Source organism: Dermacentor silvarum, chromosome 1 (genome assembly GCF_013339745.2).
Source record: "Dermacentor silvarum isolate Dsil-2018 chromosome 1, BIME_Dsil_1.4, whole genome shotgun sequence".
Classification (NCBI taxonomy): Eukaryota; Metazoa; Arthropoda; class Arachnida; order Ixodida; family Ixodidae; genus Dermacentor; species Dermacentor silvarum.
The window spans coordinates 348,464,711-348,490,573 of NC_051154.1; the positions used below are offsets into that span (position 1 = coordinate 348,464,711).

At 45.0% G+C, this 25,863-nt stretch overlaps 1 protein-coding gene and 1 long non-coding RNA gene across 3 annotated transcripts in view; both read right to left on the reverse strand.

The window, feature by feature from the left end:
• The window catches only part of LOC119437404 (uncharacterized), a 158,100-nt gene that overhangs the window by 35,051 nt on the left and 97,186 nt on the right, over positions 1-25,863 (reverse strand). The window lies entirely within an intron of this gene.
• Positions 2,441-3,694, reverse strand: LOC125942348 (uncharacterized). The gene is made up of 4 exons (XR_007465027.1): positions 3,384-3,694; positions 3,002-3,303; positions 2,628-2,914; positions 2,441-2,562 (listed from the first exon to the last, which is right to left on the reverse strand). It is a non-coding gene; the product is annotated as an uncharacterized LOC125942348 (long non-coding RNA).

Sequence of the window (25,863 nt, forward strand, 5' to 3'; positions counted from 1 at the left end):
AGGAACAGTATCGCCGACTTTGCATCCTTTCTGCAGCTGAATCCTCTGAATTTGATCGGCTGCGAGCGGCACAAGAAAGAGCTCACAAACGACGTTGTGAAGTTATATTTAATTACACGCCTTTTCATCCATGTCAAGGGCAAGAACATGGCGCGCGAAAGAACCAGGGAGAAGACGGAATCACCTGAAGCGGAGGCGTGTGCTGTGAATAATGTTACGATGTGGTGGACAAACGTTGCGACCTTGATAGTGCTAGGCTATTTATGTGGTGCGTCTGCTGACTCAAGTTATGAGAGCGCGTTTTGTGTTTTAAATATATTCATGAATCTAGCCCAAGACGCATTGCTTTATTTTATTGCAACGAAACAGTGAACCATATGCACTTACCAACACAATTCGTCTCGTAACAATTTAAATACTGTAACTGAGGCAGCAATAAACACAATAGCTGGATTTCTCGAAATCGGAACATTAGAACTCACTAAATATCACGTAAACACATGTCCATATACCGTATAAAACCACTGCAGTATTGTTTTATGCATGTAAAAATGCATCAACGTATTTAATGCAATAGGCTGGAGCGCCGCATCTATACCAATAAATGTTACTAATCGCCAAGCTATAAAATGGACTTCAGTATATGTGTCTTCTGACTAGACGACAGTAACAAATTCCCCATTCTGGCTTTGCCTACACTGATCAAAACGGCATTGTATAGCGCGTATTTCGAAGCTACAGCAGAGGCAGCGATGCTATCAAACACGCTGCTCGTCTACACAGCGCAGCCGACGTTGCGCGCAGCTCAGCCGTTATACTGTCCGCAGCGCCACTTTTGCGTCATGATGCGGTGAAGTGGTGAACTACGCTCGGTCGGCACACCTACCCATCTAGCCACCGTAGCCAGGGCTCAATACTATCCAAGCTGGTACTACCCAGATGACGTTTTTCGCTGCCACCAGGCGCCGCTACTACACCAGGGTGGCTATAATGGGGAGGTGTGAAGACCAGCCTCCGGAGGCTGGCCCAAAAGCGCGTTCCTGCCGCGTGACGGCGCTACCGGCGGGGGCGCCGTGGTTTCTCGCGGCGTCTGCATACCTCCGAGCGAGCAAATGATTTGGTCGCGCTTAGTTTTTCCGCTTGAATGTTTTTGATGCTGACGAGCAATATTTTTTTAGCATTGTAAATGCTGAGAGAATTTAATTAAGTGTTTCAGTGCGCTCATTCACGTAGAAACAGCGAGCACCGACCACGCAGCCGATACAGTGAAGATTTTTGCGGCCACTTCTTGCCGAGGTTAATACGCTATGCCGTGCCGAAAGTAGTTCATAGGAATCACCGTGGAAGGCCAGCGCGTTGGAACAACCTTGAATGTGTCACTCGCACATTAGTCACATATTTGCGATTGTGATAGGACTTTAAAGGTAAGAAGTTAATCAAATATATCATGTTATTAATGCAATATATCAACAATGTGGTAAAAAATTCGGAGAAGTGCAAGCGCTGGTGACTTAATACATGTTTATTGCAAATAGCAGTCACCACAGAGCACACATTTTTAGAAAACGCAGGGCTTGACCCTTTTGACTTTCTTGTGGGTAGCACACTGGTTCAAGCCTTTGAGCAAAAAGTGAACACGTGTGACACAGTAAAATCTAGCCACCAATCCTGTCAGAGCAGTGGAATGCTCCCTGCAGCCAATTTGTGGCACATTGGCTGCTAGAAGCAAGAAATTCTTGACTGCTTTTGCGTGCAGTCGTGTAGTGCTAAGTGCAACAGTGAGTCTGTCCTCGAGGGTCTCAATGAGGTTGTACAGATGCACTGATGGGTACAGAAGCCCCCCATGTCCCACTGTTTGCAAGCTTCTGCTGGCAATTGGTGCGGCACACTTTCTCGTGTCACAAGGCAGGAATCCCTGCATGCGTTGCAATCATTTAGAAGGATGCGCTTCCTGGCTACGTAGCCCGCGATGTAATAAACCAGGCGGGCATCACTGTGTTGCTCCACATAGTCCGCATGGTCTACGGCAACTTCAGCTGCTTCGGCTGGTAGTGTAGTGACGTCTAAGGCTGTTTCTTCGTTTTCTGGGAGCAGCTGTTTCTCGGACAGCAGGGATTCCAAAAGTCCAGGGGACACATTTCCTCCCTTGGGGCTCTTTGCCAAGCTGTAAAAGCTTATACACCTGCATAAAGACAAGCAAGTTACACAAATTGACACTTTGGATTACATGCTTTGTATTTTTATGGACAGGACTGAAATGCATAAGCATACTTGATTATAATGATGAACTGTGCAGGAGTTGCGTGGTCATTGGCTCCACTGGACTGTCTAACAATACCAAATGAACGCTCCAAGCAGTCCTGACTGAGGCGGGAGGTCATGAAGTACCTGAACCCAACCTTTTCAGTGAGGTACTTCAAGAGGTCCTTAGTGGAATGAATGGTCACACGCAGACCTTCTGATGTGCTCTTGCTTAAGAAGCCGAGCCCTCTTGCATGGGCCTCCCATTGATCAAGAAATTCTAGCATGCTGTCAAGTGCAGTTTCTTTAGCACTGCCACGTCTGAAACAACACAAAGAGCATTTACCACCGGCACACGAAAATGAGCACAGTTGCTGTGTACATACCTCAAAGCTTCTGCTGGAAACCGTGATGTCATGGCTTCAATTATTTGAGCAATCATGTCAATAAACATCCTTGTTGGCTCCAGATTAGTGTACTGTTGCTAAATTTTTTCTTTGTGAAAGTCCATTGCGTGCACAACTGCACTGTTGAAAATATTGAAGGCCAGATTTACCCTCATTTCTTCAAATCCACTTGGATATATGTGTGAACGCGTCAACTTGGGTGCAACTTTTAATGTTAAGGCACTGCTGTCAACCTTCCAAGTTGTTGCAACATGTTCCCAATGAGCCTGCAAGATTGCATAACGCTGATTACAACAGCTGCTTTCCAGGTGCCCTGCATTTAAATGATGAAGACAATGAAATAGTATGCATACTCGGCCTTTGTGTGTGTTGAAGCCGTGCCTAATCATAGTGTTTCGCACACATTTCACGAGATGGGGAAAATCTGAGATGAAATGCAGGAACCGCTTCTTGTCGCATGGATGTGTAACCTTGCATCGTACGTGTTTAGCATTGCCACGCACACCCATGCTATGCCACATGGCACGGTTCCATGATGCACCGTCAGTACAGATGTAGTCCACATGCAGACCAGCTCGCTCGCATAGAAGAATTGCCTCCAAAATTATTTTTGTCAGCGTCGGTGCCTTCACGTTTCCATTTGAAGCAAAGACACCTGAAAAAAAAATCAAGAAAGCAGGTATGAGTGCGATTAAAAAGAAAAAAAAACGTTAGTGCTTTGATGAGTGTATTTACCTATGACCTGTGTCCATTTCCCCACGAAAGGCTGAAACATAACAACTAGGCCGTGATCAGCTTTTGTGTGCTTGTCTTGTGCTTCGGTGAACTGGCCCAGGTTTACGAAGCCCTCAATATCCGTAGTAGATTAGAGGTGCAGGTGTGTGGAAAGTTTCATCTCATCTATAACTAGCCCACCATGCCTGTTGATTTCGTCCATTTCGCTGGCCTTTTCCTTCACACACTCAAGAAGTTTACGGCTGAAACCATAAGATGCTTTGAAAGCCAGCAAGTATAAGATAATAATGATTAAATTATACTCAATAAAAAACACGTAGTTGCATACCTTGATGTACTTTTGTAGGCACACACGGCTGGGAAGTACAATAATCTTTTGGCCCCTCAAATGCTCGTATAATCTAGGGCTCTTCATCCTTAAAATCATGCACTCCAAGAGCCATGCTTTATCAAATCGATATCCCCGCAGGGATAGCCGCTTCGATGCCTCGAAACATGCTCTGACTGCACACTGCTGCTTTTTTGGAAGCTGCTTGATCTGAAACAGAAGCACAACAGCAACGTTTATTTTAGACATCAAATCTGAAAAAGTACAATAGCTTAGTTTTGCCTCAAAACTGTTTTTCGTTATAGAGGAATTCTTTTGTCGCAACTTTTGCACGACTTCATGCAAGGTGTGCACTTTCCTGTTCCTCCGCCTCAAAGTGCGAACAGCACATTTCAGTCGCCTTCCCGCAGTCAGTGCCAGTGCACTTGGGCGTCGCACTTTATTCAAGCGGAGCAAGCGAGCCATTAAGATTAGCCTGACTTTTCTGCATGTTAAACATCGCTGAGGCGTCTGGGTCGACACATCTAGGAAACAAACCAGAAATGGGTCAGGCATCAAGTATCTAAAATAAGTTTTCATACTTGTGATGCCTAAAAGGCATGTACCAAAAAACAACATACCATGTGACATGGATCCATCACACACAGTGGAGAACAGGCCATGTCCAGATAATGTTGTGCAGTCAGACACATCTAGCGGCTGGAACTCGCTGGTCTTTCCAACTCCATTACATAGAGAGAGTTTTTCTGCATATACCAGAAGATCTTGGGCCTCTTGCTCACACTCAATGATACGCCGGCAGTGAAGTTGACCAGCCAGAAAAATGGTGCAGCATGGTGAAGTTTGTCCTTCGATTTCAAACACAGCTACCTTGTTGAAGGCAACTGGAGGTACTTTGTTCTTGTCATAGTCAGCTGTGTGGTAACACACTACATTCTTGTGTTGGAACATCTGGCGTGACCAGTATTCCGACGGTAGTTGAAGACAAAAAATGAAGTGCGTTGCAGGTACTTCAATCGTTCTGTCTAGTTCATCTGGAGTGAGCTGAACTGGTTCGCATGCCGTACTGTCAATGCCTCTGCAGCTCTTTTTCACAGGCACGGAAGAGCGTTGTACCACTCTCCTCTTTCTCTCTTTCGGCAGAGTCTTTGTCAGGTACTTGGGAAGGTTTGGAAAAACTGTCGGCACAGCACCGTCTTTCAGAGCAGGAACGTGGCGTGGTATAGACACTTCCTTTCCGTTCACGACGTGCACGAAGTGACTCACGATAAACCTGCAGAAATATAACAAATAGTGAGCATAGCCTCTGTTACAGGAAAAATTCCCCGATTTACAAGCAATGACACAACAGTGCAACTGCTACTACAAGTTAAAAAGCTAACACACGTCCAGCCACATTTCGACGGCGGCGAAACACAAACTGCATCAATGAGGCGTATGATATCAGTGCACGTTAAAGAACCTCCGATCGTCTTAATTAATCTGGAGCTCGGCAGACACCCCGTGCGTCACATCTGGTCGTGAAACCGCATTATCTGTTAAAGCGTGCAAACCTCAACTTGCTTCAAGTGCTTAAACACGTAGGAACGTACCTTGCGTCGAAATGCCTCTCGCAAACCGCAGAATTCTCTTGCAGCGGCTTGTCGGCCCTTGGTATGGCGCGCGCCCACTTTCCAAATTCATCTTTGCAGGCAGGCGCGCGGAAGAGTGACACTCTTTGTTCGCACGACTTGTAACCGGCGTCGCAACCTGGCACAAAACACCACCTTTGCGTCTTCTTCTTCGTCGTTGACGGCATTCTTGACAGCGTGTCAAGAAATAGCGAAAGCAGCTCACACCACCTCCTTTCAAGAATCACTTATGAAACGCAAGAAAGCTGCACCACACAAAGCACGCGAGTTACCTTGCGCAGCGCCTACGAGACTGACAGGCTCACGGCGCCCCCGATGGAGGCGCCGAATTTTCCCCCGGCGGCAGGAACGCGCAGCGGGGCCTCGCTAGGCTATGGTGGCGGTGCCGCGGTCTTCACACCTCCCCCTTCAAGCCACCCTAACTATAACTCAAACTCCAGCGCAAGACGCCCATACCGGCATAGGTTCTGATTATACAGGGTCCTGCATATTTTGCCAATGTATTCGAAAAAAAGACTGCGTTTACCGCAGCACTGTTCTGGCGGAAATTTTGCAGAAGGATAGAATTTCGGAATCTACGTCGTTCAGTGTAAAACTTGCTACAGTTAATTGCCTGGTATTTCAGAAAAAAGTTGTCGCAGTTTCACCTGAAAGGCGAAGCATCAATTGCGATAGCAACTTTGAAGAGAGCTATACGGAGTAATGATAGCAGCTTTATCAGCTGCATAAACTTGGACATGCAGCAGCACCGGCAACAGGCAGAACTGTTGTCGACACCGTCGGCGTTTTGCCCGCGTTCGCTCAAAATGCGTGCGGCGTTGGTGACTGTTGCCGGAGCCTCTGATATAAATAGGCACTTGGTGCCGCAGCTAAACGTCGCCTCCCTTCCCTCCCCCTCCCCCACTGCCTTTCGCGCGTCAGAAGAAGGCACGTTTGCTCTACATATATGGTGATTGTAGAGGAGGAAAGAGACGCCTACTTCTGCAGCCCTTAAGGGAGCACAGCGCAGAACGCGCGTTTGTTCTCCGCCGTGCGTTCACTCCCCGTGAAAGCGCGCGTCCCTCGCGCCCTTTCAATCGCACATACAGCGTTCGGCGCGCGGCGACGATTTCATCTCCATTGACGTCATACGGAACCTCACTGCGACGGCGACGGCAGAAATCTGCTTTTGAGTGTCCATATAATTGCTATCGCAATAAAAAAGTGCGAATTTGCCTTTGCTTATGGGGATGCGAGCTGCTGCCGTGATGGCGCAAGAATAAACTTGTGTCGCCGCCTGTCGGCAGCTGCAGAAAGAACCGTAGAGGGCTGCCGCGTGTTCCAGTAGCGAGGAACACCATTCTAGTACACTGTAACCATAGGGTCACGGCCGGGCTCGACTCCGTCTTCCGCACTCAGAGAGAGTTGAGTCCGGCCGCGATGGAGTTTATATCCAACACGCTGAAACGCTGCTTTCGGCATCTGCCGGCAGGGGGCGACAAAAGTTCATGCTTGCGCTGTCGCGGTAGCAGCTCGCATCCCCATAAACGATGGCACATTTGCACTTTTTTGAGGCCAATGGCTGTAGCAAGTGTTACACTGAACGAAATGGACCGCAAAATGCGATCTTTCTGCAAAATTTCATCCATAGCAGTGCAGCGGTAAGCGCAAAATCTTTTTCGAAGGCGTCAGGCGAAATATGCCAGACCTTGTTCATTGTAGGCGCTAACTGCATTTCTGCTACTACTTGTTCCCGTCTTATATCAGCACAACTTGAAGTAGTAAGTTGCAACGTTTATTTCAATAAACGTTGATGAAAAGTACATGTTCTTTCTTTATTGGTATATTACTTTTGCACAGGCACGTGTAAACGCGGCGCGGGGTGATGAACTAGAGGTGTTTAATTCATACTCATACGCATGGCTACATTTACAGAAAAAAAAATTTTAAGAAGGCAAGATAAAAAAATCGCCCAACGTGTGGTTTGAACATAGGGCCCTGAGATTAAGTCGCTCACACTCTACCGACTGAATTCCCCGGGCTTTTTTTTTCGTTTTAATTTTACTAAATTAGAGCAAGCACGTGCAAAGGTCCAATAAAGACATCCAGTCCTGTGCTGTTTCCTGTGCAGCGTACACAATACGAAGGTAAGTAGCGGATTCCCGAAAAAAAAAAACGAGAGAATTCGCGGTGGTTCAGCGTACCTTATTGTCGCTTATTCTACTGTGACCAAGGCTATGTATAGGCCAAGTAACATGAACTCGTCATATATGGTGGGTCACAGGGGTCTTTAAAATGTAAGAAACGAATTGTGTATGGAGTGATATCTAAATCTTTTTTAAGTGTGCTTTGCCAAATGTCCCAGAATAACTCGGGTTCTTACAATCTACAAAAGAGTGATCAATCATTTCAGCATGTGCACACAAACGGCAATTTGTCGACCACGGCACGAAAAAGACCCGTTTTTCCCACAAGGTTTTCATAGGAAGAGTTGCCGAATGTAACTTAAAGGAAAAAAGTTTTGATCCCTGGAGTAATGATGATTCGATGGACACGCTTAAGTACATCTAGATAATAACATTCCAAATAAGGCACACGATAATGGAGAACAGGAAACAATGGGTATGACGGGAAAAACGCTGCATGAAAGCAGCTTGACGACACCCCTCACCCTTGGAAACGAGACACGTTTGCAGGGCGAAAGGTTTCCTCGTTTCCCCTAAGACTGCCCCGAAACACGACCAATCGTCCTTGAGGTGGTCCTCGGTTTGTTGGGCACAATGGCGGTTACCCGACGCCTCCGTTCGCCTTGGCGCCTGTCTGCTGCTTAAGCGGCAAGCCGCGTCTATTTAACGTCAGCTGGTTCGGCGCGTTACCTGACTGAGGTAACACAGACTCGACTGCGTCACACGCTTGAACTTTCACTAATCTCGGCGTGGGCGTTTTTCATCCTAACGTGTGCGCTTATTCCAAAACTCCCGCAGCAGATGCAACCATAGCGAGCCGACTAGAATGTACCTCGTGTCTATCATGTGACTAGGACCTACTTCTCTATATTTTTTGACTTCAAGATCGTCACGTGACGCTCCCTCCGATTGTATTCCTTCCGCCATGTGTCAAAAGGCGTCCGACGTAAATGAGTGCGACGACTGCGAGCCTGCGATAGCAATGCGGGGCTGGCTCCTCCATGGATTCCTTATTCTGCGGCGGCCCTTGCTTTCGCCAGCCAATGCTGACGGAATCGATATCCGAAGTGCGTTCGACGCCAACGAAGTGGTCACCTACAAGTGGATCTCGCAAAAGTGAGAACTTCCCGCCCACCTCACCAAGTGCGTTTTGCACGGCTTCGTGAGTCGTGACGGAACAGAGGCGCGCTGGAAAATCGCTGTGCAGCTGGCACGCCGTGCTGTGCGCCGGTTCGGTGACTCTTGTGCCCGAGGCAAAGCTAGCACGCTGTTTTCGGCGATGGCCAGAGAACCACGCGCACATTTATGCTGTGTTCGGGCCTTGCTTGCATTCGCTTCGTGTGTGTGCGCGCGCAAGACGGGGTGATATAATCTCGACCGCGGGTGAGGTGGGTCGTCACCGCAGGAATCAGGAGACGACGATGAAGGCGGGCTTCGTGATGATGAAAAATAGAAAAGATTGTATTCACTTCATTGGTACATGGTTTTGACTCTATCCGAGTCTCGAGCGGTTCTGATTAGCACGGGGGCCAGGACAGCCTTAAATAACCCCTCGTGGTAGCCGATGTCTCCTTCGGGGAACTTGTGGAAGTGTCAGCCCTCTGTCGGGTGGTCAAGGTGACGACCTCCTCTCCCTCGGGTCCTCTTTCTTGGTAGCTCGCCTTTTTCGTCTGCTCAGGTCGTAGAGGTGTGACGCTTTCTCGGGGATGAAGGGGATTATCTCGTCACGGGAAAGGCGCTCGGGCTCGTTTCCCACATTTGAGAGGTACAGTTTCCAGGAAGATCACAACCGCCTCTTGGGGATGTGGATAATTGCCCCGACACGGGAACGTGCGCGAGTTTGGTTTCCCCCATTGACCTGTCGAATTCCTTGCCGATCATAACAGCCCGTCCGCCGCCACAGGAGGTCTCGAAGGGGTTGCAGCATCCAAGCACCTCGAAGAGACCGGTAGACCCCGTGCCTCTGCTTCGTTTCGCCGTTCGTTCCAAGGCAGGCGAGGTGACACCTTCTGGAAATAGACCACGCCCAGCCCAAGGCACAACAAACAGAGAGCACCCAACTAGCCCCGAGAACTGCCAGGTTCACACGTTCTTCACATAAAACCTTATCAGAATCGTACCAGCAGCCCTCGTTCGAGATTCCCGAAAATGAACAAAAGGAGAAAACTAGACTTCAATGCATATTTCAACCAACCTAATACCTAACGTTTTTGTTTCTCTTGCCCAGGAAAGCCGCGTTTATTGAGAGACTGAAAACGCATTGAAAATGATCAAAGGGATAAATGCTGCGCAGCGATTTAGTTACTCGTTGGGTCAGTGATACCTGCCAGTACCAGCGCTTCTAATGCCAAATGTACTGCGCTCTGATGACCGCTTCAACTCCTAATTAATCTGATTCATAAAGTGGCCGTTAACGCCAGAAAACAAAAAGCCAGGATACTCTATCTGCTCGCAACAACGTGAAAGAAAACTGCTTCTCCGAACTCGCTTGAGCAAATTAAACTTCCACAATGGTAACCGATAAATGCACCTACCCTGTAAGCATTGAATTATCCAAAATGATTTATTTCTACAGACCTCCAATGTTAATGCCTATCTACAAAATCAGCGCGACCACGAGCCACCACCGTCGCAAAACTTGCTTCGCAGTTTTATTCGCGTCACTGGCTCTCATAACAAATAATACAACGAAGCACCGAGATTAACGCGGAACTTTTGAAATTAAAAGAAATAAGGTCTTAATAACTAACAAAAGAAAAAATGCAACGTGCTCTATTTACAAACGAGAACCTTATGGAGGCGCCCAATTCGACAATTACAACCTCTTAATGCGCACTCGACTAGGTCGCAATCTGAAAGTCATTGGGTCTCGCTATTGGCAATAAAGGGTGCCAGACATACATTGCCCCCTCCCGTCACCTGTCAATTCGTGTGGCCGCAGCTTTCTTTCTCGTCTCGGAGAGGGAGGCCGTAAACGCGAGAATTCCTGCGTCCTCGCTCTCGCGGCGCATTCCCCCTCATTGACTGTTTGACTGGCCTTTTGTGTGCGCGCGTACCTCAGCCAGGTTGACCCTTTCAGCCGCAGTCCTACTCGTGGAGATGCGCCCTGTTCTGTTGTCATCCGCCTTTGGCGACGTCTCCGTTTTCTCAACCGCCATAATAAGCCTTTTGAAGTTCTTCATGATGGCCTGTACACTTTTCTTACGAGCTGCGGTGTGACGTCTTTCTCGAATTTGCACTGCGCTAAATACTTCGCTCGTTTGCGCCGTCTGAAAAATTTTTGCCTCGCCAGGCGGTCACCGAATGTGCCTCTACAATCCCCGATCGCCCGGTTCCTGCCCTGTTTGGCCACCATGTCAGTCTCCTCTCCTTTGGACGATTCCGGAACGTCGCTCAAATGCGGAGGTACAAGGGAGTTTTTCAGCGCCTCCTTGACCTTTTTGGGGCTGCTAAAACAAGCCTTGTCTCCGCAAGGACCGTCCTCCGGAAGAGCCACTGTTTCTACTCCCGTAGCGTAATCGTTCTCTTCTTCTGCCGCACTTCCTTCTTTAACAACCTTCAGAAGGTCTAAAGATCCTTTCGAATGCGGCAGCACCAAATTAGTTTCTAATTCCTCTGCTAGCCCTTGCTGCGGTATGCCCACTGACCCGGATGCGTCCTCGCTAGTGTCTTTTTCCCCGCTTTCACTAGCTATGTGCTGTGCTTCCTGAGTGCCTATGTCATGAGGCCTTTCCCTTTCTTCATTGCCGTGCCTTATCTCCGCCGCGATCTTCTGAGCCTGGGGACGCGGGAGAGCTTGGACCGTATGGTCGCCAAAACTCAGGCCCTTCTTCTTTAACAGCATCTCCGAGCGATTTGAATTAAGTAGGGGTATTGGTTGGACAGATTTTGCGATACTGCGGCTTCAGTCATAAATATTCCGAATGGCCCCTCGATCTTTAGGCTGGCTATGGGCAAACACACACTATCCTCCTCAACTACCTGCCGGATCCACGCATGTTCCCCGGTGAAATCCTCAGGTTGCACATACGCAGGGTGGACGATGTCCATTGTCGCAGCCGAGTCCCTAAGTACCCTACATGGCGTTCCGTTCACTGCGAGGTCGCGAAAGTAGGGCTCCGAGAGCTCCAAATTGTCGTCGTCATTCACGAAAGAAAAAACAATCCTAGGCTTCCGACAGCCGATCGCAAGGTGTCCAGGCTCCTGGCAACGGAAACAGACGACCGGTTTTCTAGCCTCAAACGCCTTTTCTGTTTTAGGGGCGAAGCTCCTTAGGGTGTGGGTCGTTCCCTCTTCTGTAGTAGTAGTCATGGAGGTAAAAAATAATAGGAGGGAGCGTCACGTGATTCCGCTAGCCTCGGCAAGCCAACCTCCTCTGAAGCCACCCCTCCCTCTCTCATGGGCCCCGTGCGCGGTGCCTTCTGGGGCGCAATAGGCCCACAAGGTTGCCGGAACATTCATGATTGTTTGGTTCGTGGTAACTTTTAGTGGCGCCTGCCATCACAGGCTTGGAGGCCCGTATGCGGGTGGTGGTTTTCTGCTACTGCGCGCGTCGTTCTTCGCTTCAAATGCGATGCCTTGAAACGTGGAGCAAGACGGGGGCGTCTGACTCATGAAGACAGAAAATTTTCAAGGCGTCGCTTGCGCTTACCACCGCGGTTAGTGGAGTTGCCAGCGCTCGCGGCTCGAAACAAGTCCAGACGCCCGAGTGTGGTCTATTTTTCCTACGTACTCAAGTTTCGTCAAATCATCCGTTGTGCACCTTAAGCTGTGGTGCGTTTTATCTAGCTAATTTTTCGTCCCGCTGTCTTGCACCTAGAAAGAAACGGGATGTTTTGAGGGACACTTTTTTTGTCGCATTTTCGCTTAATAAAAGGCTGGTGTGCGTGTTTTATTTTGAGAGAAATAATTTTTGTCACGCTGTCTTGCACCTAGGAAGAAACGAGATGTTTTGAAGGACACTTTTTTGTCGCATTTTCGCTTAATAAAAGGCTCTGGTGGGCGTGTTTCATTTTGAGAGAAATAAATAGCATTAGCCTGCATACTAAACGCCGAAGTAATCGCCGTTTATTCAGAAATACGTGTACTATTTTGCAAGATTGTGTGGTGCGACGACACTGTTGAGACGCGCCTCGGGAATCCATTTTTGTTATATAATAAAGCAAATGGACGGAATTTGTGCATTATCTAGCGTTTATTCAGCTGTTTCCGAATGCGAGTATAGCCCCACAACATAATTATGTCCTAGAATCAAACACTGCCAGGGGGACCCTTCTTCCTCTGCTAGTGTGAATTAAACGGCATGAAGATTGAATACATAGCGGCAATGGAAAAATGGCAGCATTCATTTGCACTTGTGGATTCATTGTGTTGCTGGTGTACGTGTACTATGGAAAGCACATTTTTATGACAACAGTAATTGTTTCATTCTTTATTCAGTGTTTATTGCACCTATAGAAGCCAGAATATTTCACACAAATACAGAAGGAAGCCACATTTATAATTTAAATGAAGTACATTGCAAAGATAATACACAAAAGAAAATTATAGACAGCAAGTAGGAAAACTTATTGTGCCACTGCTCTTCGGTATCAGTATTAGCATACTTGTATGCCACAGGGCATTTGTATAATAATGTCATACAAAGTAAACTATATCACACGTAGTATTGATACCTTTAATAAAACTGGTCAATGGGATCAGCTGTCCTTGAATGTAGCTGCAGTTTTGCTTACAATGCCTTGTATGCAACACCTTCAATACAGGGCTATAATTGTATAATATTTATATCTGCGCTGTCCTCACAAATATCGAAAGGCTTCGGTCATTGTGCTTGTCAGAAAAGTAAGCAATACATATGCAGAAATTAAAAAAGAGTGGTAGTTCACAAAGTCAAAGTTGAAACAATTGATGTGAGGTCAGACCCACAAAGTAAGTATGTCAACATTAAAATACAATGCATTTTGCTGCAAGTAAAATGTACAACAAAGCTTATGTTGTATCACATACCTACAAAAAGTTAGCACCGTCGAAGCCGAGCCAACACACCGCAAAATTAGGACGCGACGGCTCTATTACGTTGTGAACCTCAAATGAATGAATATTTCACGGTATTTAAAACACTCATTGAGTGGTATACACCAAATGTTTGTGGTTACAGTGAATCTGGCATCATAAAAGGCTATTGTAAAGCAAGTGAACAGAGTGAGCACATTAAATTATTTAAAAAATAGTAACACGTACCCACGGTATTCCAGGTGGCAGTGGCAAATTTCCACAAAGGTCAGGTAGAAGACATAGAGGATAAACATTAAAAAACACTGTCATCCTTAAGCGTATACCTAGCTCACAAATATTCCATTGAGAGCATTCACAGCATGTCCATGTCATCACACAGTTTGCTCTAGTGAAAGGTAGGCCAGCTAACCTACCGTCGTTGTTCACACTGTTTAGCTTGGGCTGAACAGAACAATTGTTTAAGCATAATTTGCATGCAGGTGATTCAAGCTACAGCATTCAGCAAGACAGACAGGTACTTGCAGAATTTACAATAAGGTATCACATTTTCCCTCTATAAAAGTTTGACATCTGCATACAACGCTCTTGAACAATATATGCACTTTACAAAGTAACTCAAAAAACAAATACCTTAACATAAAACCTGGTGGGACAGCTGAAGTTGATGGATAAGGGAATTAATTGTGTGGGCCATCATGAACATAATTCACCCACGAGAAAACTTGTGTAGCAATTCTTCCAGTACTGCGAGCTGCAGGCACCCAAGCTCAGACACCCTGCCTGGGTCAGCAGAGTAACCATGATCCTGTAAAATTGCTTCTGTGAGTGGTTCACTGGCTGCAGGGCTTCTCTGAGGGGCAGTGAGGTTAATTACATCGATGGAGTATGGTTTTTTCAGAGGAGCGTACAAAGAGAATTTTGATGTGTTCCAATAGAAAGCAATTTCCGCCATCAATGTCCTTGACCTCATTACGAACTATCAGACGCTTCAATGCTGCTACAAACTGCTTTGCTGTTGGGTTGTCATTGCAGCCCCCAAATGATTTTATTGCAGCAAAAAAGTAACTCAAGGTGGTCCTGACTGAGCTTGGAAGTCGGAAGATATGCCAATAGGCCATTTTCTGTAACCAAGTGGTTGTATAGACGGTTGTCTAAGCACACCACAAAGAGAATGAAGCCTGTCTTTTGGTTGGTCCCTGTCATTAGTTTACCAGCTGCAGACTCCCTAAGCGAGCAAAAGTAGGCCATAAGTTCTTTGACATACGCAGTGACAGGAGCCACGTTTTCAGTACACAGCAGTCCTTTCTATTCTTCTTGCCTTGGATGTCTTGAATTTAAAATGTCAAATGCGTTGCTGACATGTCTGAAAAACTTCTGTTGGCAAGGAATTTGAAAATTTTGAATTTTTTTAGCTCTGCAGTCGCTAAGACCATCTGCTACCGATTGACTAAACGGTTGAGCCAACAATAAGACTTTCATGGGCTGGTTTTTCCAGGTAATATGTGCTTGTCTAAGTTTGTTTGCCAAATGTAGGCCCTCTGTGTACGGGATTTCATGCAGCTCATCAATGTATTTCAACAATATGAACTGTTTGTTCGTATCACAATAGCCTTTTTATCCAACAGGGTGTGCCGCAGTAGCTTCAACATGTGATAGGGATCCAACATGGCAAAGAAAAGCTTTTTTTGTCACTGGATGTGGAAAAGAAGCATCCAGCTCAGTCAGGTCCATCTTGCAGCCAAGGCTGTGCAGCAATGACAAATTCGCTGCAGCGCCATCGCAGGTCAAACTCACAATGTGTGCACCTTTTTCATGAGTGAAGCTAGAAGCTTGCAGCACCAAATTGCACCTCTGCTCACCACCAAGGCCATGCACTAGAAAGTAGCCAATCGGCAGCTTCCATCTGCCATTGATTGCAACAAGCATTAAAACAAATGCATCTTTGGCAACTGGAAAGCTGTCATCATTGGCATAAATGCCCATGTCAACATATCCATGGAAGCTTTTCCCATCCCACACTACTTCTCTGAATGGCCATCTCATCCACCACCAGATTGCATAATGTGGAGAGCCGTGCTTTACCTTGATAGCCAATGCAGTCATTGCCTCTTTTGAAAAGTCAGCAGCCCTATCAATGGGTTGATATCATTTACACAGTGTCTTTGGATGCGGGAGGCATGTGCTGAAAACAGCTCGTACATATCTGTATGCTCTAGGGGAATAAAAATGCAAAGTCAGTGCAAATGGCCTGAGCTCTGGCGAGTAAGCGGGTGACATTGCTGGCACCAGACTTACGTGGCAATTGACGCATGAGCAAGTCTTTTTTTGCTCCACCAAGACTCTGAAATATGGCGACATCCTCATTTATTAGATTGCGATTGTCAGATAAATCTTCTATGACATTTTCGAGATGAGCAACCTTTTGAAAAAGCTGTTGATGGGATTGCCGTAGAGTCTTCATCTTCTTCTTGGTCGCAGTTTGTAATTGTGTAACGTCATACTTCATGCCTCAGGCCTTTTCAGGTGCGTCTTCTGCTGGCTGTGGCTGCAAAATATCACGCGCTGTAAGAGGTGCACGAGCGACCAACATGACACAAAGCACGTACACAGAACAAATTAATTGTTGTGCCATACACTCTTGTGCAAGCTATGAAGAATATAATGCTTAATTTTAGGTCATTACATTGCTCACGACGGTTTCCGTTTACACTTTTGTGAACTTAAAAACTGTGGGGGCATAAAACTGACATCCACACGAGCTTGCTAGTGCCACTTAATTTTGTTTGTTTATTTATTTGCTAAATACTGCAGGCCCATCTGGGCCCAGGCAGGAAAGGTAGAAGTACAAAACAACTAACACAGAAGAGGCCAATGTAGCATAGTTCAATGACAGATGTTTTACAGAATCCTTTTATTTTGAGTGGGCAAAATATACTGAGCTCATATATCACGGCTCATTGTGACCGATCGAACATATAAAGAGCATAGAAAATTGTGAAAAACCTGTTGGTCTTCTAGTTATCGTGTCATTTGAATGGAAAAGAAAAATTGAAAAAGGATTATTGGCCGATAATTGGTGTTTAATGCAAACCCTGAGGAAACTCATACCACTGCGGACGAATATGAATGTTTCAGTATTTATTAGATTGTTGCCATGATCATAAATGTTGGTGTCCGAGTGCAGTTCACTGAGTGACATTTATTATGCTTGAGCTATTAAACAGTTGCCACGAAAACATGCCACTTCACTTGCAGCTTCCTAAGGAAACAAGTATGTAAAAATTGTAGTGGTCGAGTATTATCCTCACCATAGTATGCCTTGCTGTTCGAGGTGTCGCTGGGTTGTGTGTAGGCAGTGCTGCAGAAGCTTCACCCTTGAGCGTCCTGGAGGGCCTTGTACTGGGAGACTGGACAAAATACACCAAGTGCAATGAGGAGGGACTGCTTACTGCAACATAACTTGAAATTGCTGACCGTGCAAACGAAACACCAGTAGCACAGTTGAAGCTAAAACCCGGGACTAATAGCGACACCATTGGCTTCATTTAAAATTTAAGCACAATAATGACCAGCAAGCAGGACATTGTTAGGGAGATCAGTGGCTGCGGCTAATTACTGTATTTTTTATCTACTGTCCCAAAAAATGTTGATAAAGCTTACCAGCACAGTTGGCATGTTATAAATTTTATTACTGTTGTAAATGTTGGAACCTAGCAAGGGTGTTAATTATTTGTGTAATGAGAGGACATGGCTGAAGTATATTTCAGAGGAGTGTGTTTTCCTTATTCCAACTTTACTGAAAAAAAGTGGTTTTTCATCTTACATAACACTGCAATGCTGCAGTTTGTTTTATTTTCCTTATCTTGTATTTATCCTAGATTGACTAAAATGAGATTATGGTGTAGAATATATGGCTTTCATTCATTAGCACTTGCTTTTGCCAGTGTTAACAATGAATTTGAACGCAGTATGCTTGTCACCTGTGTCAAAAAAGGGCTGTAATGTAGCCAATGATAGGTTGAACAATTCTATCTTTCTCTTCATTCTGAGCATTACTAATAGATCTTTTAAATCTGTCGCAAACATCTTACAAAAAGCTGTATTACAGTCTTATATGCATTTTTGGAACTTAAATAATTACTTTAAAGGTGAAATCCAAAATATATAATAAAGGGAAACACCAGATTTTTGCAAAGCAGATCAAAACATGAATGAACCAAGGCACACATGTGAGAAAATGTCTTAAGCAAGCTCTGTGATCATTACGACAATCAAACATGCCAGGACATGTTGGATTTCGGAAGGCTCATCAGCGATGTCTGAATCAGTCAAGGACGCGCTAGCAGATGTAGCAGTACCCTCTGCTAGCACATCAATCAGACAAGCCCTCAGAGATGTCCATATCCATTGTGGCTTGAGAGAGACCTGCCTGAATATAAGAAAAGCATATTTCACTTCAGGAATGGTGGGGGACATCTACCACAGTCATGAAAAAGGTATGATCAAACTGGAAACACGCATTATGGCTGCATACAGCTGTGCATCAACTTACTGGCTCAACTTGATGCTGTTATATTCCCGTGGATGTAGCTGCTTCACTTTAAGGTTGACTCATTGCTGTGGCATCGTCCTTTGCAAGCGTCTGCAGTTAAAGAATAACCCACCAGATATTTTTAAAGTCCAACAATAACATTTGCTGTGGAATGCATTTACACAACCTTTGCAGTGTCATGCAAAAGACCTCGCATGATCTGTGCATGCTTTCCCTACACACCGCATCCCCTTGTGTAGAAAACTATCTTTGATCTAAGTGTGCTTGTAAAATACACACACAGCTAATTGAATCTCGGGGAAAATGGAGCTGTAGTAACTTTGCAGTGCATGTTTCACACAAAAATATCAAAGATATAGCTGTAACTCATACATAATGTAATGTAATGCCCCCTCTGTAATGCCTCCAGGCCTTCAGGGTACTACAAATAAATAAATGAAAATGATGTTCACTCCTGTAATTTAAAGTAAAACTGTGTTATTTCATCTCAACTGTCATTTACCTGTTCTTTAAAATATGTTAACCAACATCATGTCTTCTGCAAAAAAAAAGAAAATGATAGCCTCAACATGGGGAGTGATTGAACTTTGAAACATGATGTTTGAACTTTGCATTCACAAGCCGAGTTTCTACGAGCAGAATATTCTCTACAAAATTATTGTTCTTGGCGACTATTGCAAAACTTGGTATGTTATGTGAAGACATTTCATGGTTTCTTCAATTAATTAGTTTTATTGCAATTTTGATTGTTTTCAGCCACAAGACATACATACAAAATTCAGTCAATAATAATTTTTATAGCAGGAAATGTAATTCTTCGACAATAAATAGTTTCACATCGTACCTTTTTAGGAGTGTACGCTAGCTGATAAAAGTACTTTAAAGAGAAATAAATGTTTAACACTTAGTGGGAATTATGACAAAGTTGGAAAAAATGGCTTGAATAGTGTTGCACCACTATTTCGTCAGTTATAATTCACACGAGCACGTAGTCACTGACGATCGCGAATATTGCAGTTCCATTTTCATAAATAAAAGAAACGTTCATTGTGCTTACCTATGGAATGACAGGCCATCGCGCCGATTTTCTGTTCGATTAGGGCATCCTGGCACAAAACACTTCATCATGCAGGTGCGCCTACTGCTGACGGGAGTTCTCGCTGGTCTGCTAAGAGGCCGAAGACTTTGAGCAGATCTCGAGCAACAGTGTCGACTGCGCTACCTTAACTACGGGCCGGCACGGCCCTAAATATGTTCGGAGTCTCCGGCTCGCCAGTCCATCCTTGGGCACAAGACGGGACGCATTTTTTTACCCGTAGGGAAACAGTCGCTTCGGACCCTGTACGCTCGGTTAATCGCGTGCACATTTTGCGGGGGCGAAAGGCATCATTGTTTCCCAGAAGACGTCGTCAAACGCAACGAATCGTCGTCGGAAGGGCGGCTTGGTTGCCTTCACACGTTTACAGAGCGAAAGGTTCCCTCGTTTCCCTGAAACCACACCGAAACGCAACCAGTCGTCCTTGAGGTGGTCCTCCCGGGTTGTTGGGCGCAATGCCGGTTAACCGACGCCTTCGTTCGCAACAGCCTTGGCGCCTGTCTGCTAATTAAGCAGCGAGACTCAAGTCACTCAACTGCTTCACACACTCGAATTCCTTCACTAACCTCGGCGCGCGTTTGCCACGCCGAGTATGTGCGCATATTCCAAAACCCCCGCAGTAGACGAAACCGAAGCCACCGAGGCGATCCGAGTAAAATCAACCGCTTGCCTATCACGTGAGGGCCTATTTCCCATCATCCCATTCCTCTAATTTTTTTATGACTAGGCTTCAAGATTGTCACGTGACGCTCCCTCCTAGTTTTCTATTTCCCATCATCCCATTCCTCTAAATTTTTTATGACTACGCTTCAAGATTGTCACGTGACGCTCCCTCCTAGTTTTTTTCCTTCCTCCATGGGCACCACCCTGAACGGCGGCGCTGGCATCGAGGCACCCTAGAGCACATGCGTTTCGCCGCAGCTCGGCTGGACTCGGTGAACAATAGATGCTCTGACGTCACACCAGATATTTCCTCCCTAGGTTGTCCCCAGAATTTTTTTTCCCTCTGTGCGTTCCTTATGACGCTGTGAAGTACCTGGCGCGTCACGTGAACATGAGAACATGGCCGGCGTGCTTGGAGGGAGATCGGAAATATCACACGAGAGTTGAGATATACTGTAGTTGAGATCACCTGTTAACTGGGTCAACGGCTAAGTGCGTCAGCCATCGCCGCGTGTTTTAGAGTAAACACTTCACTCAACGCAAGAACATCTGAGATAATTGCAAGAAACATGTGGAGGGGTGACAAATGCGGCATGCGGTGACGTCCCTTCGTTGGAAAGTGTTTTGAGACCGAAAGAATCGCAGCGTGACGACGTACAAGTTCCCGAGTACGTGGATTTGTCGTTAGAAAACGCGAAAGGTAAAAGTTACGCTGCATAATGGGGTTCGTTAGTTGTCTTTCCTGTTTTTTCAGATATTCTACGAGAATGCACAAAACCGTGAGCCGAGGGCTTCGGCGGATGACTGTATACGAGGTGTTTAAAATCGTCTGTAATGTGAATAAATGAGTGGTGGGCGCTGTTAAACGTTTGCAGCTTCTCTTGAGTGAATTACCGCTGCGGTGTTGCAGACTGTGTAGCAAACCCAAATAAACTTGTACTCGTGTTTAGTTAAATCGAATGTTGTTGCATTGAATGACAAAAATGTTGAGTGCTAAATATTTCCCGCTGATAAAATCCGAACACGGCATGCCTAAGTTTGTGCACCAGAAGTTCCCAGTGCAGCAGTGCAACCATGTTTTTGTTAATCCAAATGTTAGCATGTCTTGAGATGATTCACATTTATAACACAGCCAGTCTTGGGGATATCTGCAGAATATCATAGATGTAGTACATTGGAGTCGGGGCAAAATTTGTCCAATATAGTGCAGTAATAGGTAAACAGGTGTCACAGTGCAAAAGATTGTCAACCAGATAATGGTTACACAGAGCTGTAACACAGACGTTGCCCTTATATGGACAAGATCTCATGAGGGTGATCTCAACATCATTTGCTTTCAAAATTTGAGAGGCATTTGCAATATTCGTTAACTAATATCACTACATAGTCAGCATACACTCTTTAATTGTGCATGCTTACACCCTCACAATCAAAAACTATTTTGCTGTTTGTGGCTACCATGCAGAAAGGACTGCTGATACTCAAGTATCTAGTAGTGCATAAAATGGAAAGCCAATTCAGTGATGTTAAAGCTCTTTTACAAACTGCTTACACGAGGGGAACAAAGAGAGGTCAGGACTTTATTCATCACATGCAGAATCCGACCTCTGGTCCTCTTAAGCTGTTGTGCTCCCCACTGAATTTTGTTGAGTAAACATCGCAAATGGCTTAACTTCTTCATGCTTACATGCAGCACAAATGATGAGGACAAAATTACTTATTTTAATACAGCCAATGAGCTCTTTCTCAATAGAGAAGCCCTTCTTAAAAACATTTTCCTGCTGTACCTCAGTTAACCATGTCACATGGGTTTGATTCTTTTGAGCAACTAATGTGATCAGGATAGTTTAAACTCGAATTTTCTTCACTCTGTTTAAAAAAGGTCTTCATTTTTTCTTGGCTTGAATTATTCCACTGAAAAACTGGTGATAAATCCAACAGAAACCATGTGTCATAGACACCTGCAAGTTCCTTCCAGTGGCATCAGTTGGGCTACTCTCGCAGTACCAAGAAGTTCCAATTGCATAAGTGTCAGCATTTTCACATCTGCTAGTTAGTTTGACCTTGTACAAATAACATTGCCGCAAGGCAGTTTGTATAACGATTTTTTTTGTCCTGTGCAGTGCTCTCAAAGTTGTGCATGGTATATATATATATATATATATATATGCAAAGCACGCAAATATTTTCATGTTATTAGAAGAAAGTTGGGCGTGCACACACAGATGAAAGAAGACGGAGACAGACAACTCAAGTTTTGCAGGGCAGTGCGTTGGGCGAGTTGGTGCATAGCTAAACGCATGAATTGTGGTGCAAGGTTGAAAAAAAAGTAAAGCCAAAAAGGAGACAGGATAGGGTGCCAAACTTTCAACTAGTTTTATTTCCAGCACATCACCGAAATATATCTATTTCCAAAAAAATATGCGCACAAAGATATGGCGCAGCACGTGTCACAAGCTAACTCACTGCGCTATCTAAAAACGAACATTCACTTTTGTAGAGGTCAACAAAGGGCACACTGATACAACCATCACCCTTCTTCCTTATGTGATACGCCTTGAGCAATTCACGTGCTAACACTACTCTGCTTCTTCCTACCACACGTGTCTTCGAACCGTGGAGCACAGCCATGCGAGGCACAATGGAGCGGCAGGTGTAAACCCACACCATTCTTAATCGATAAAACATGCTCTTTTAGGTGGTCATTAACACAGCGGCCTGTTTGGCCTATATAAGACTTGCCACAGCTCAACGGAATTTCATATACGACGCCCACCATGCAACGCAGTACGGGTGGTTTTCTCGGCCCCTAATAAGTTGCCCAAGCTTTGCGCCCGCATTTCTTCCCAAAAGCCCAAGCTTCCCTGCGGAAAGAAGCATGCCAGTGAGCCAGAGTAAGTAAGCTTCTTTAGTATTGCTAAAACTGGGCATTAGATGAGCTGTGGATAGGTGTAAACATCTGTGTTGCAATCTCGTATTTCCCTTGTATTCCTTTGGGTGGTTGGTTGGTTATTCACTTTCTTACTTTCTGCAATCACTCTGTGCTGCAGACCTCTGTCTTCAGTACTTCAAGTTATACTTTCATGTGGCAGGTATTCTCCACAGCTGTCCGCAACAAGGTGCTACCTATACTTGGTATGTGGCAACTGAAGATCTGACGCGTATGTTCATAACTATTTTTCTGCAATGTCCGAGTATACCTTTACTGTTTACTAAAGTAAAGTTTAAGTGAAGTAAATGAGTAATTGGCAGACTGGAATTTGTTTTCAGTCTGTAAAGCCACTGATGGTGAGTTTTCCTACACACTTGTGAGAGAGAGGGGTGGGGGATGGTGACTTAAACTCTATAAACCGTTTCCCGTGGCTGAAATTGCCAATGTTAAGTCGCTGCTTGTTGCGTAGAGACTCCACATAGAGATCCTAAGAGGGATGCCACTCATAAAAACTGCAGTCAAATTCGACAATTCGTAGCTTGGCTGTCTTGACTATAGGTCCGACATGTCTATACTCTTTTAATTCTTGGTGGCTCTATTCGTTAGATTAACCACATTAGTGGAAGCAACCAAACTTCTATATGGCAATACTTCTGAGTTTGTTAGACAAAAGGACTCTAGGTAGCTCTTTATTGATTACTGTTCTGCTTTGAAATTGTCATTGCCTGTCTGTTCTATGACATTGTTAATAAAGCTGTTGCGAAGTGAGCTCTTTCCTTTCAAAGGGGCAGAATTAATGTCTTGCACTTCACGAACAGCTTGACACAAGAGCAACATAATGTTGATGTCATTCATGACTTTCAAGCAGCTAAGGCTTGTCCCTGCTTTCTCCTGCATTGATTCATTTGATGAAGGCCTTGAATCCAGAATCATTGTGGTACATGATTGAAAGTGTGTCAGTTCTTCAGGTAGCGAAGCCGGTAGGTATGGCACATTCTTTCCCCAAACCGGGATATGCTGGCATTCATCAGTTTTGTCCAGCATTGCCTACAGATTTTGGGGAAAATAATATGCGAGATTTCTCACTGATTTTGTTTGTATTTCATAGTGCTGGGGATTTCAGTATATAACTGGTGTTGGTCTGAAGTACCGATTGACACAAATTGTGTGATTGTATTATGTGCGTTGTGGCAAATAATTAAACCATTAATTAGTGCTTGATTAAGCACTACAAGCAAGTACTGTCCCTTGAAGTTATGATCTGCACTGAAAATTACATAGTGTGCATAACATCTACAATACCTTCAGTATTATTATATTGGGAAAAAAGTACTTAATCTATTTTATGTGTAAAACTGCGCATCATTTTACTTGTTTATCATACTTCTGAGCACGAAGCGGTGGCCGCATCGCCATGGACACTAGTCGCGAGCAAAACACGGTAATGGCGGCAACGCAAAGTCAGACTGAAGTGTAAAGTGAGGTTTCTTTTCAGTGTTTTTATGTATTCTCTAAACTTCTGAACGTGTTTTAACACGTATGCAAGTGCAGCGGCTTATTCCGATACTGATTTTTGTATGAATATTGCTTTGACCGGCAACGCTTGTCCACTGCGTCTGATTTCTTATTCTATGACTGGGTCAGGTAAGACATGCTCCGAGCAACCTGCAAAATTCGTGTTCTAAACTTGTTGAATGAAGCGAGATTGCTTCGCGAAATCTGCGGATACGATTAAGTGTGGTCAAGAAAACGACTGCTTGTCGATGTGTGCATTCGAGGCAATTGATTCCCGTGGACATCTGACGAGTACTACGCTTCTGCTGCTGTTAAAAATACGACTATGCACTGTCCATGAGTTTGCTCATGCGAAATGAACACCTGAGAATACGTGTCGTCAACTGACGCTTAACCCTCCTACCGTTTTGTCTGTTGAATGGCCTTCGCGGAGTTTCCACACTCGCGTAAGCACTTGGATCAATGGTGGGCCTACTTCGTTTGTAAACTTATGTGCTAAATGTCTGTATTCTGTTCCTACTTATGATACTGGCAGGTGCATGGAAAACTAACAAGTCGGCGATATTGCGGTCACGGATGTAATCGACATTAGGAGGCCGTAGATCTGCAGCGAATAAATTGCCAAACGTACGCGAAGAGACTTGCTTTTCAGTTTAGGTATTTCATTTTATTCCGTGGAGTACTTCCATCTTGGCCTTATCCAAGTCCTACCATTCGAATGCCGAAATTTTATTGAACACGTCGTTCTTCCACCAGGCCAGACTCAAGGCTGCGGCGTGCTTACAATCTCGCAGCTTTGCCCTACTGCTATCCTCTTCAAACCAACGCACACAATTGTCACCACACTTTTCACTAAAAATTACCACCACGACCAGATTCCGTATGCAGAATAATATTCTTTGTAATGCTGACTCGTTAACTGTATTCAGCTGTTCATACACTTGCACAGTAGAACCTGGTAAGTGCACATTACACTAAAGCTACGTCTGCATCACATAAGCTTCTCGGGCTCCATTCTATTTGAGAGCATTCTGGAAGGCTCCAGTGCACTGTGAGAATCACTGGATATGAAGCTTTGATGTAGAAGCTTGCGCTTATGCTAAATGTGTTGTGTCATGTAATGTTGCATTGTAGATACTATCTTATGTTAAGTATACGCTGTGCTAATGGCAAGAATGTGTTCAAGCAATACACGATGATGAATTAAGCTTTCTTTATTTATTGATTGAAATTAAAGTCACTGTTTCACATTTCAGCACATCCATACCCGCAACTGCTTCCAACTCACTAAATAACGAGAGGTTGTTGGTGTCACAGTGCAAAGAGAATTGCAAGCATGAGTGTATGTACTAAGAAGTATGAAATGTAACTTTTGAATTTTAACATTTCGAAAACTCTTTGCATAGACACAATCGACTCCACCTTCCAACCAAGATTTGGTAAATGTCTTAGAGTCCCGCTGACCTACAAGAATAAACTCCCATATGTTGACGTCACAGCTGCTCTTTGTGCTTGCCTTCTCTGTGCCACAGTTGTGCAAGGGATTAAGCACCAAACCTGCAGGAGGAAGCTAGGTCCAC